Here is a 13,977-nt window from a genome sequence, read left to right as displayed (position 1 = left end):
ACTAGTGTCTTGTCAGCTACAATGTCTCCCAGGGAGTAAGCAGAGTTAGAGAGGTGTCTCCCACCTCCAAGGAAGAAGTACCAGATTTCCCAGAATTCTCAGGAGAAGGCCAGGCCTACACAGAGGCTATGATCATTGGCTATGATCTGATTGACAGACTAGACTCCACCCCTTCACCTTAATCCTCTCAAATTGACATCAGATTATGTGACTGCCACAGAGACCTTAGCTCATGTACTTTGGGCATATTTAGACATATCAGAAGGAACCAATCCCTGGAGAAGGACACCTGAAGACACGAAAGAAGGTGAATAAAAAAGTAGGAGACCCCAGTGAGATGGATTGACACCATGGCTGTGACAGAGGGCTGAAACATAGTAACTATTGCGAGTATGATGCAGGACCGGGCACTGTTTCATTCTGTTGTACACAGAGTCACTAGTGAGTCAGAATTGACTCTATGGCATTAATCAACAAGAGCTTATCAGCATTTGTTCCTACAGCAGAGTGTGCCACCCCAGGAACACGCCCGACACTCCACCTCCCAGCAAGGCCTTCTCATCAGAGGCCTCTCGTTCGGTTCAAGCAAAAGGTAGGCCTTAAGTGCTGGCCTCAACAGCAGCCTTCAGGTGCTGAGAAATGTGTCTTAGAGGAGATACATCCCAGTTGTCTGGATGCTCAGATCATCTAACTACTAAGGGTATTTCCTAGAGCCCATCAGACATGGAGTCACAGGTATCCACAGCTCAGTAACATACCCTTATTCACTTTCTCTCTTCCTGGTTTCACATCCTTATAGCTTAAGCCCATGGTTCATCTGCCAGATTATCACAGTGCAGTATCTTCTATGCTGCTGGGGTGCTAGATTGGATGCCACCAGTAAATCCAATGCCGGCAGGGGCCAGGTTTCAGCAGAGCTCTTTGAGCTTTCTAAGCCAGACTAGGAAGAAAGGACATTTACTGTGTCCAGCACAGTGCTGGATGACGAGCTCGAAGGCACAGCACAACGGCTGCGACACTGGACTCCGACATGCCAACAGCAGGACAGCCATGGCGGCAGAGCGGGGCCAGGCAGGGTTTCTCATTCTGTTCTGCGGAAGATCCTGCGATTCCCCACGGAACGGTCCTCTTGTGCTCGAATCTGTGTTTCAGGGTTTACTTTTGAGGAACTCAAACTAAGTATCAACACTAACACAAATTGACACAGAAAGGGAAGGCAGACCCCCAGGACCACCTCATGTTAAGAGGAGGTGACCCACGACGCAAAGTCCCGCCAATGCACATGTGTGCAGAAGAACCTTCCCATGTCATATCCGTAATGTGCCCGTAAAGGGTCTCAGGAAGGCAACTGACCTGTCTTCAACCTTGAGGAATTCGTATGTGCGATGCCTTCAGAGAGCTGCTTGGGTTTCTGGAATCCTTTCCAACTTCCAGGCTATTCCATTTGCTCTCATTCGTCTCAACACCATATGTCCAACAGCCCCCGAAGAAACTTACCCCCAGGGAAGAATACTTTGCTAGCTTAATAAAGTCTTCCAGTCCCGAGGAGACAATTCACTATATTTTCATTCTCAAAAATATTCATTTTACTTCCTCAAAGAATCTTATGAAAATATTTTTACTTCTTGTCCTGGGTTCTCTGGGAGGTAAGTTGAACATTTTTTCCTAATAAAGTATAATTCTAATATTACAAAAATAGCATGTAGTAGAATGAGCACAGTGAAGACCCAATTGGGGAACAAAAACGTCACGCCCGCAAATCAAAACCCCTTTAACCGGAAAGCACTGTCGGGAGACCTCCTTCGATTAATGCACATTAGATGCTTCAAGGTGGACTTTGCTGGCAGGCTAGCAATAAACTCCAAAACCAAATTCACTGCCATTGAGTCAATGCCGACCCACAGTGTCCCTACGGGGCACAGTGGAACTGCTCCTGTGGTCTCCGAGGTTATAACTCTTTACGGGAGCAGAGAGACTCGGCTTTCTCTTACGGAGCAGCTGGTGGGTTGGAACTGCTGACCTTGTGGTTAGTAGCCCAATTTGTAACACACTGCACACCCAAAACAAATCCAAGTTGCTACAAAAGGCAGATTCCTGGACGAGGATTATTCCTTAAAAGAATCAGTAGATTCCATCACAATAGCATGCCTTTTTCCCTAGGCAAAATGTACATTTTTACTTTAGAGGAATGTAATTTATCCATTTTCTTTCTTTCTTTTTAATGATTTTAAATTTTGTATCAGGTGAGAGTTATACATTTCAGATCATCAGTTTTGTTTCCAACAGTTTAAAGGATTTATAAAGCCTCCCAAATAGCTTACCATACCCTCTTTTGATTTTACTTCTCCCTCGTGTGAGTTCCTAACTTCCCCTTCACCCAAGTTAATACTGGTCACCCTCCTGCCTATTGCCCCAGCTTCCCTCCCTTGTCCTCTGGGCCCACCCCACCCCCTCCACTCTTTGGTATGAATGTCTTATTTTCTTCTTGCTTATATAAGTGGTCTTATCCAAGACTTGTCCTTTTGTGACAAACTGATTTCACTCAGCATAATGGTCTCCAGGTCCTTCCATACCGCGAGATGCTTCATAGTTTCATCGTCTGGGAGTGATGAAAAATATTCCACTGTGTGCAAGCCCCTACTTATCCAATTTCTTCAAATAATTAGCTAATTGTGAACCTCTTCATTCCTCATCCAGAATCTACTGATTGACTGGTCACAAAGCAAGGCTTGGGCTAAAGCAGTGGCCACAGGGATGCAGGGGAAGGCACAGCAACTAAGGAGGCAGAGCTGGGAGGATTTGAGCAAAAGGCTAAGGGGAGAAGAGGGAGTCCAGGATGCCAGCCAGGGTGGTCACTTTGGAGGTGAGGGAATCTAATCCGCAGGGCCAGTCAGGCGACACATTTCATTGGCTGTGCCAGTGGAACACTGCCAGGAGGCAGATGCCCAGGAGGCAGTTTGTTGGCAGTGTGGGTCTGCAGCCTGGGGGTGGGGGGGTGTCTTGGTATGGAGATATGTGGCTTAAGAGTGGCAGCTGCCGTCATGGTGTGGGGCTGGACAAACCAGAGAAAGCAAGAGGTGAAAGAGAGAAAGGAGCCAGGGATTACCAGGGACCAACAATTAAGGTGGAAGCAACAGAAGAGCCTTCAGCCCAATTGAGGAGAAATAGGTAGGGGAGGAAAAATCAGTAAGAATTACTTCTCAGGTAGACAATGACTCATTTGTGATGAGCCAGCATATTGCATTTATTATGATCAGTATTCTGTCCGAGACATCCTCCCTGGTAGGATTGGAGAGGTGGAGGGCAATGACAGGGCTGCGCACGCATCCCGGTGAGGCGAATGGGATGCCGACTGGGAAGGGCTGCCTTTCCAGAGGCTGACAACGGTAGCCAACAGGTCATTTTAGAGTCCGGTGGGTGCTCTGTTTGATGCTTCCACACCTGACTTTGCTTCAAGCGCAGGATCATTTCATATGCGGTCCACGATTACTGAGCAGAGAGTACGTGTGAAGCTCTGCACCCCGAGAAACCTTTCTAGACAAATGGCCCACCAGCCCACTGCCCCCTCTAGGTGCCATGGTGCCATAGTGGGCGATGTCAGCGGTTCGAAATCACCAGCTTCAGCGCAGGAGAAAGATGAAGTTGCGTTTTTTAAAATTCCTGTGAAGAGCTAGCGTCTTGGGAACCCGCAGGGGGCAGTTGTGCTCTGTTCTATAGGGTCACCATGAATCGGAATTGGCGAATGGCAGTAAGTTTTGAGTTGAGGAAAATGGCAGTCAGAAATCTCACAATTCCTACCCCAGAGGGACGACATGAAGAGACAATTCACAAAAGGAAAAATACAAAGGACTCTTCTCTAAATGAAAGGCATTCAACCTCGGCAGTAACCAACATTCTAAAATGTAAAATAAGGTATCATTCTCACTTCCAAAATTGGCCAAAATGTAATAATCTGGCAACTCATTCTGATTAGGGTGTTACAAAACAAGCATTCATACTGATAGTGTGAATAATAAACAAACTAAAAACTGAACAAATATACATAAAGGGCTATTCAAAGTTAAAATTTAACATGTAAACAAAGTGGAGACTCAAAAGCCACCTGTAAGATCATTGGACAGTCTCTCACAGAGGGGCCACCTGGAAGGGATGATATATCCAGGGTGCAGAATAGCAGTGATGAAACACTTAACTATCCTCTAGTTCTTTAACATTTCCTCCCCTTACTGTTACGGTCTTAGTTTTACCTCACTAATCTTGTTAGACCTGTGTATGTTCATTTGTATAATTAACAGCGGTTCAATGCATGAAATCCAAGATAAGTCAACCCTGCAACAATAGTAACAGGAGCAATGATTCCCTGAGGGTATGGGAAGAGATGGAGGAGAGGGCGCGATAGCAATGATGACTGTATAACCCCCACTCAGGGAGAATAAATAACATAATTGTAGGTATACAGATACATTGGATGGTGTAATATACGGGAAATAAATAAATAAATAAATCATATATACTATAATAATAGGAATTCCTGGGGGGGGGAGGGGATAAAGGGAAGCTGATATCAAAGATTTCAAGAAGAAAGAAAAAAATGTTTTGAAACTGATGGTGGCAGCAATTGTATAATTATGCTTGATCTAACTGAATTATGGATTGTTATAATATCTGTAAGAGCTCCCAATACAATGATTTTTTTAAAATTGAACATATAAAAAATTAATATGTAAATAATCAACCTAAATATTAGAATATAGAAGGTAGTTTTAAAATCATTTAAGATGGAATATTTAATTATGGAGATATGCAAAAGCACTTATAATATTAAATGGGAAAATGATTATACAGTTGTATACAGAGTGAGAATTGTGTAAATTAATGAAGGCACAACAAGAGAGACTCTTAGCAACATGACCCCTTGGTTAACAATGGTGAGCTCAAAGGGGATTGACATTTTGCCCCCTGCATGCTTATACTTTTCTGTATGAACATGGATAATTTTGGTAATGTGAACGAAACACTGATGAACATCTTCTGGCAATTCTAGGCCAGCTGAATAATAAGTGCTTGGATCCAGGAACGAGGCACTAGGGAAGACCGAGGTGTGAACCTGGACAGATGAAAAGTCACCTTTGCTTTGTGTGCCAATGATGTAAAGCCCTCCCCACTCCCTTCACCAAAAAATAGCTCCAAACGCACTGCTCTGGAGTCAATTCTGACTCATAGCAACCGTACAGTACAGAGTAGAACTGCCCTGTGGGTTTCCAAGACTGTAAATCTTTGTAGGAGCAGAAACTGTTTCATCTTTCTCCTGAAAAGTGGCTGGTGGCTTTGAACTGCTCACCTTGCAGTTAGCAGTACAACTTGTAACCCGCTACTCCACGAGCGCTCCTTGGTATAAATATGCAAGCATGAAACATGGGCTATCACAGCAGCTTGCTTAACCCCTTCGGGTCTTTCCCCAGGACTTTCTCTACAACCACCCTCTTACAAACATGCAGGTGAGTCTCTGGATGGCTAGATTTAGTGGTACTGGCTGTGGGGTGTAAATGACCACTAAATTGGTTCCCTTGACCATGAACAAGAATGGGAGGTCCCTGAGCGCACTGACTACCATCCTAGGCTGACCGTGTCTTTCCAATGCCCAGTCATCTGAATGTTAGGAGAAGATGCATCGGACATCAACAGAATTGTGGATGTAGTTTGAGAGTGAAGCAAGAGAGCGAGGTGGTGATGCAAAAAGAGATGAACGAGCTCTTTCAGATGAGTCACGCTGGGGCTCAAAGCTGGAGTTTCCAACACACTTGCTCTCATTACAAGAAAAAGATGGCCCAAGTTGTGAGTTAATGACAGGAAGTGTTCATTTCCCAACGTCACTTGGCTGTTTATATGGAATCATTTGGATCAAAACCAGGTACATTTCTAAGTCCACTTGAGCTTGCCAAGTCGTGTTAAGACTTTGTCACAGACACTCTTCTGGAAGAACAGCCCGAGAGACAGAGACGGGGCCAGCCCAGCTTTGCGGACTGGACTGCCTGGCTGGTGGCGAGTAGCTGGCCCATGTCTCAGAGAGGGTGCTGGTGCCAGGGGTGTGTGGAAGGACTGCGATAGGATCAGTGGGTCCCCATCATGAGAGCACAGCCCTGGGTTTCCCTCTAGAGGAAAAAGATGACAACAAGGATAGCTTGTGAGTAAATCCATCTGAAAGGAAAGAACTCGTTGGCATCCAACCATTTCAAGAGTAAGAACCAATGATACTGAAGGAAGAAGTCCAAGCTGCCTGGAGGGCATTAGCCCCAAGCTAGACTCCCAGAATGGATGGCCCACCAAGTGAAAGGCTTCAATAACTGAGGAAACACTGGAGGCCTGTGCCAAGAGATCTGGAAGACAGCTACTTCGCCAACTGACTGGAAGAAATCCATAGGTGTACCCACGCCAGAGGATTTAATAAGAATTTAATACAATGGTGCCTAACATGAACGCAAGGAAAGCAGCTTGAATCAACATTTCACCCAGAAGATGGTTTCAGTTAGGAAATCATGACCAAGTCTCAAAGAGCAGATAGGGTCTTTATTTGCTGTTGAGTCATCTCAACTAATAGCAACCCAATGGGCCAGAGCAGAAAGACCCCATCAGGTTTCCTGGGTTGAAATCTTCATTGGGGCAGATTGGCAGGTTTCTTCTCCTGAGGAGCTTCTGGTGGGTTCAAACTGCCCCCCTTTCTGTTAGCAGCCAAGGCCTTACACCTTGGGCCACCTGGGCTCCGACGGCCTTCTCTCGTGGTGAGCAGGAATGCACTGGCTTGGCAATGAGAAAAGATAGAGACGAACCCTAAAGGAAATGTGTGCAGCTACGACTTCCCCATATGAGCAAATTTCATAAAAGCACACACATATTTTACGGTCAAGATGGGAGCTATCCTGCGTGGCATCCCAGCATATAGTCACTCATCTCAGCTCCTTTCCTCTCCTGTTTCTACCTAAGGCTCATGGGCATTTCTTCAGGTAGCTGAAATGACAACAGTTATTGAATCCGCCCACCGCTCTTCAGGAGAAAGAGGAGGTGGTCTACTCCTGCAAAGATGTACGGCCTTGGAAAGGGTGACGGTTAGGGCTGATGGCAACTGTACGCTCCTGGCCAAGGGTAGGGCTGGAGCTCAACCGATCAATTACATTGCAGCTGCAAGACATTGTGACATGGCGTCATTCCCTCGGTCTGCTTCATAGAAAATCTGACAGGAAGAGCCAACAGAGACCATCAAATCGAAGCCTCGGTCTATTACATAAGGCTCTGGTAACACATCTAGTGAGTGTCCTGTTTTGCATTCTAATTTTAAATGTTTTTCTAAAATTCCTTTAAACTTGTTCGTTGGTGGACTGTAGATAAAAATCATTTAAAAATGAAAGGGGGAAAAAAACCTTTCATAGTCCATTCTTCATAAAGGATCGGGAGGAAAATATTTTCCTAACTATGTTAGAAAATATCTAGTTCTTTCTAGAATCTTCTAGAGTAACAGAATGTTCACTCGAGATTATAAATGAGCTGTGTGTATTACATACGTTTTAAATCTTAAATTAATAAAATAAAATTCAATTTAAATTTTGGTGTCTCTGTATATTGTATTTCAAATGTTCAGTCACCCCAGGCATAAGTATATGGCTACTATTTTGGACAAAGTAGGTCTAGAGATTCACTTTGCTCACCCTGTCAGTACTAGTACGTTCTCTTCCAGATGGGGAAAGCGCTGCTTCTCAGTTCACTCATGAAGACCCAAAGTGACTAATCCTAATTCTGCCCTCTTCTGATGAGGGCGTTCTACCTTACAGGGCATGGTCATTCTCATCTTACTCAAGGAAAAAAACATACTCTTCCCTGGTCCAAACTAATACAGCCAGAGTTCAAACTCAAGAGATACTGAAGCTTTTATTTACTGAGACTGGGTAGGTGCTAGTGACATAGTCCCCACGACACAGACAGTGAATCATTCAACCTCACAGCCATCCCGTGGGAGCCAGAAGTGTGTGCACCACTTGATGACGGTCATGAATCTCATTATAATAGGTGGAGCTGTGATTCACAAGTCAGACTCGAAAAAAAGAGTCTGTGAACAGCCCCTTAGACTAAGCACCAGTTTTTGTAAGGCACTCTCCCAGAAAGGGCAGGGAAAACAGGGCATAGCACATTTTTACCAATGAGAGCCAGGAGTGGGTTAAGATCTTCGGACAAATGCAAGACAAATGTATTAAGACTCTACCATCCAGTGCTCTTCCCAAGATCTGTGTCAGGGAGCCAGGCAAGGGGAACCCTAGTGGTGTAGTGGTTACATACTGGGCTGCTAACTACAAGATCAACTGTTCAAAACCAGCAGCAGCTCCCCAGAAGAAAGTCAAGGCTTTCGACTACTCCTTTAAAGAGTACAGTCTGGGAAACCCACAGGGCAGTTCTTGCCCCATCCTCCAATTCACAGCCATGAAGTCCATGCCGACTTATAGGGAACCTATAGGACAGGTAGAACTGTCACTATGGGTTTCCGAGACTGGAACTCTTTACGGGAGTGGAAAGCCCTGTCTCCCCACCCCCACCCCCAGTCTATAAGATTGCATCGAGTAAGAAAGAATTGGCTTGGTGGTAATGAGTTTGGATTTGAGTTTGGGGTTCAATACCACACATATTTCCTTTGTTGTTGTTTTTCTTCCTCATTCAGTCTTCCAGAAATCACCACGGGAGGCAGCTATTATCCACAAGTGAAGAAAAGGTAGTTCTACTAGTTAAAGGAATGCCTTTAACTCATCACACAGCCAACTGCAACACAACACAGTTGGGATCCCAACCCAGATCTGTGACCCGCAAAAGAGGAACCTTTGCCAAACATTGCCTGACACCAAGAATCAGGCACTTCCCAAGCATCGAGCATCTCTCCCAGCTGAAAAGAAATCTTCCACAAGGCTGATAAAACAGGCTGGTGACTGTATGTAACAGAAATTAGACTCCCCATGATTGGATGCCATTCATTCCAAAGGATTGTGCTTGTGCCTATGTGACTCAGTCAAGTTTTACTGTATTCGAGTGGGATGGATTTACAACCTAAAAAGAGCCGTGAGAAGAAGGCAAAACACTGAGGGGGATGAGCTTATCTGGTTGGATATTCGGAGGGAGAGAGTTTTAAAGGAAACCACAGTTGGTAGAAGCATAAAGGAACTGTTTTTTCCCTAGAGCTGGATTTACCAGACCCACCTGGCAGTGAGCCTGGATGACAAGCCACCATGGGGCTCAAAGCCATCACTGCACTACATCAGAAAGTAGGGGTCTTGGAGCCAGGGTCTTCACGTACACAACCTCACACAATGGTCCCAATGACAACCAGTCATGTTTCCACTCAAGGAGATGGACGCATGACACTCAGTAGCACAGACCAGTCTCTCGGGAGAATATTTTCACTCCTAGCATAGCGTGAGCAAAACCAGGCTCCCTCCCAGCCCCACTAACCACCTGATGAACGAACGAACCCAAACCCAAACCAAGCTCATTGCCATCGAATCAATTCTGCCTCGGGGTGCCCCTATAGGACAGGATGGAACTGCCCCTGTGGGTTTCTGAGACTTAGGGGAAGGGAACGTCTCATCTGTCACCCAAGGAGCGGCCGGTGGTTTTGAACTGCTGACCTTTTGGTTAGCAGTCCAATTCATAACTACTACACTACCAAGGCTGCTCTCCCAGGCACCTGAAATTATGGGACTGAATCATACCCCATAACCCACCACCTACTGCTGTCAGTGGCTTCAGACTCAGTGACCTTACAGGACAGGGAGAACTGCCCCGAGGGTTTCAAGGCTGTCAGTCTTCATGGGAGCGGATGACCTCACGGTTCTCCGGCCGAGCAGCTGGTGGGTTTGCATGCATGGTGACGTGTTACTATTATCAAATGTTATGCAGGTTTTCATAAACATCCGATTCAATAAAAATCACACGTCATAATTCCCTTGCTTTTAGGATACAGAAAAAGGTATTTACTATATTGTAAAATGTTTTTTAACATTTTAGTATTTTTATAATTTTAATCAATAACCTTTACTCAGAGAAAACCAGTTTCTCCCACTCCCACTAATGCATAGTAAGCAAATATTTAAAGATGATCAGTTTGCAAAGAGGTCAGTTTCAGGCGCCTGCTCAGGGTGCCTGATTATCTCAGGCCAGCCTTGGCTTGCCCGAGAGAAGGAACTTGGCTCCATACATTCCATAACTCCTTAAGTGTTTGCAGTTCCCATCACACAAGGAACCAAACTCCCTACCTTAACCCAAGTAGCCGCAACTGTTAGAACAAGTTAGACGTCCACAGTTTGATTCCTAAAGCAAGAGCCATTTTTCCTGCCTCAGCATCTCTAGGCTAACAAGATCGCCTTCCTACAAATGAGCTAGTGAAGAGTCTCTGGCACACGGAGGGTCCACCTAGAGACCGCACTACCTACTGAGTCCCCTGGTCTAAGTTGCATCCTTATTCTTAGAACACAGCCCTAGAGTCTGAAGGAGAAAGAGGCAGTTTTCTACTCCTGGAAAGAGTGACCGTCTCGGAAAATCACAGGGGCCGTTTTAGCCTGCCCTCTAGGATCGCTGTGAGTCAGAATCAACTCGGTGGCAGGGAGGGCAGGAGGGAGAACACGGAGTCTTAACTGAAGGAAGGTGGCATTGGCCGGGGCTTTCTTCTGAGAAGCAGAGCTGGACACAAGTGTTGAGGGACAATTATCTCATGTTCCACTGCTTTGTTTTTTTCTGAATGCATATTGCAGGTGATCACTCACCCACGATCTGTTACTAACACTTTCCAAAAGTACCCTTTGTAAGTCGAAGCCGTAGGATTCATAACAAATCATCTACTGGCCAATTGTTTTCAACTAGCAGGCAGTCTTCAGCTGGGCCGTCAGTACATGATAAAATTGGGTCTCTGGAAGTGACCACTGGATCTGGCCATCTGTACTTCCCCTTGAGAGCTCAAAAGAGAAGGCATTTTTAAGGCTCCCCTTACAAGGAGCTCTCCGATGTGCTCAGGGGTGATTTGAGAACAGAAGAAGGCAAATTCGAAGGGAGCCTGGGTACCCGAGCATTCAATCCAACATGGTTTATGAAACTTTATGGGGTTGTTTACAACCTTCATATATGTGTATCTAAGTGGTATATTTAACCCTAAAAACACCACCAACAACAAAAACAAACAACCCCCAACAGTTTACCATGCAGGTGCCATAGTTTGAAACAATGCACCTTCAAGAAGTTAGTGGCTAGCCACCTGGTTCAGTGTTCCAAGGACAACAATAGAGGCACCTGATTTCATTTACTTACCTATTCCTATCCCACAGGAATGCCGGCAAGTCACGCTGATCTACTTCAGGAAAATACCACCTGGAGAAACAAATCAAACAGAACATAAGATTTCCTGCCCCAATACCAAGAAGACTTACAATACGATTTATGCCTCATTAAGACATAAGAACGACACCCCAACCCGACCCCGATACAAAGATGACTTATGACACAACTGTAGGTCTCATAAAAACAGGTGATGTCCCATTTGGCTCTCTGCACGATGCCATGGGGGTTGGCAGTAACAGGTGCCCTACAAAAGGTGGCAAAAAAGGAGCTAAGAAGAACGTGATTGATGCTTTCTAAGAAAGATTGGCACCAGCCATGTTGCATCTAAGAGATATTGGGAAAACACTAGTCACCAGGACACAAGGAACCAAAATTGCATCTGGTGGCCTCAAGGGTCGAGTTTTTGAAGTGAGCCTTGCTCATCTGCAAAACGATGAGGTTGCCTTTAGAAAATTTAAGTTAATGACTGAGGACGTTCAGGGCAAACACTGCCTGACCAACTTCCACAGCACGGACTTTACGCGGGACAAGATGTGCTCCCTGGTCAAGAAATAGCAGACCATGATTGAAGCTCATGTTATGTCAAGACTACCGATGGGTATCTGTTTCGTCTGTTCTGTGTTGGTTTTACTAAAACACGCAATAGTCAGATTCGGATGACCTCTTATGCTCAGCACCAGCAGGTCTGCCAAATCTGAAAAATAAAAAAAAATGATGGAAATCATGACCCGAGAGGTGCAGACAGATGACTTGGAAGAAGTGGTCAATAAATTGATTCCAGACAGCATTGGGAAAGACAGAGAAAAGGCTTGCCGGTCTATTTATCCTCTCCATGATGTGTTTGTCAGAAAAGTAAAGATGCTGAAAAAGCCCAAGTTTGAATTGGCAAAACGCATGGAGCTTCATGGGGAAGGTGGCAGTTCTGGAAAAACTACTGGTGACGAGACAGGTGCGAAAGTGGAACGAGCTGACGGCTCTGAGCCACCAGTCCAAGAATCTGTTTAAAATTCAGACTTCATGTGGACAAATAAAAGCCCTTATTGTGAAAGAAACAAAAACAAACAAACAGGTGATGTTTCACATCTTGATTCCCAGGCGCACAGAGTGCAACACGCATCAGAATGACACTGACCCTAGCCCAGGTGCACACCGCTGACGACCAGCTCACAGTAAGCGAGGGCAGAGGGGATGTGCAGCCCACGAAGCACACACCTAATCACAGCTCGCCTCCCCCTCACCGAGCGGCGACTCAAAAACACCACCTTTGTCCTCGAGGGCACTTTGGGAGTGACCATCAAGGTTCAAATCAACCAAAAAACCAATTACAGAATGAAATACGAAATTGTCGATGAGGAAACAATGCTGGCAACACGTTCTATCCCGCTCACTCTATGAACTAAAAAAAAATTGCAAAGATGTCACAGAGGCTAGAATCTGGGGAAAACAGTCATTAAAATCCGAACACAGCACCAAGATAAAAACGGAGACATTCGAATGGGCTTCACGATGAGTTAGCTCACGCAGAAGGCATTCCTTTTGGGGTTCTTGATGTCTCTGGGGAAGTGTACGCACCTGAGTACATCCACCAGGAGGAGAGGCCCATAGGCTTTATTGCTATTGCTCTGGAATATTACCATATAGACTCGTGAATAAGCCAAGTTTTCCAGCACATTTTTAATGCAGTTTTTGTGGTAAAATCAGGTGCCTCGGCTGATATTTGGGTTATACTTGAGTATATATGGTAAATATCAATAGAAACATTTTTAATATAATCAGAGTTACCATTTCTTGGATATCTAGGAACGTATTAAGCACTAGACAGATCCCTGGTGGTGTAGTACTTACAAATTAGGCTGCAGTCTGCAAGGCCAGCAGTTCAAAACCACCAGCTGCTTGGAAGAAAGATGGCCCTTCCTACTTCTGTAGTTAGTCTCAGAAACTAGACTTAGGGGCAGTCCGACCCTGTCCCGTAGAGTCACTCTGAGTCAGCATGGACAGGGTGACAGTGAGTATTAGGGGCTGTACTATAACCCTTTCAGGCAGGTGCTATGTCAATTAGAAGGTAGGGAAACTGGTCTTAAAAGCAGAACCAGGCCTGATGGCACACAAGTCGTTAAAGGTTTCCACATCACGTCTTTTGCACCCAGGTAGTTGACCTGGCTCTTGAAAGCAGTCCTTAACACTCCACCAAGCCTATGATCACCTACCCAAATAGAACCCTGGCATTCTTCATGCAAGACTGAGGAAGGAGCAGGCTAGCTGGGAAAATGAACTTGTGCTTTTGGCATCTGCATGTATGTAAAAGTAAACTGTATTTTTAAAAATGACGAGGATAATGATGTGACTTAGGGCTCTCAGGTATATAGGATACATTTTCGGGAATAAAGGCTTGTTGTTGTGTTCTTGGGCACCATGGAATTGATTCTGATGCCCTAGCAACCCAGTGGCACAGATCGGAACTGCCCCCGAGGGGTTTCCTGCCTGTAACCTTCACAGGAGCAGAGCACCAGGTCTTTCGCCATAGAGCCACCGGGTGGGGGAAGTCGGCCAGTCTTTCACCTGGCAGTTGAGTGTTCAATCTCTGGCCCAGCAGGGGTTGGAGTGTGAGTTTCTGCG

General features: G+C 45.4%; 1 protein-coding gene across 1 annotated transcript in view; it reads right to left on the bottom strand.

Moving 5' to 3' along the window:
• Positions 1-13,977, bottom strand: part of LHFPL2 (LHFPL tetraspan subfamily member 2) — a 216,862-nt gene that overhangs the window by 92,423 nt on the left and 110,462 nt on the right. Inside the window, exon 3 of the mRNA XM_004703523.2 lies at positions 11,332-11,391. The gene's annotated coding sequence lies outside the window, so the exon portion shown is untranslated. The remainder of the gene's footprint in view (positions 1-11,331; positions 11,392-13,977) is intronic.

The sequence above is a fragment of the Echinops telfairi genome, unplaced genomic scaffold (genome assembly GCF_000313985.2).
Source record: "Echinops telfairi isolate 266 unplaced genomic scaffold, ASM31398v2 ScPeMD7_7469;HRSCAF=8507_1, whole genome shotgun sequence".
Taxonomy (NCBI): Eukaryota; Metazoa; Chordata; class Mammalia; order Afrosoricida; family Tenrecidae; genus Echinops; species Echinops telfairi.
The sequence above is the reverse complement of the archived record's forward strand: the minus strand, read 5'-3'. Positions and strand labels throughout refer to the sequence as shown.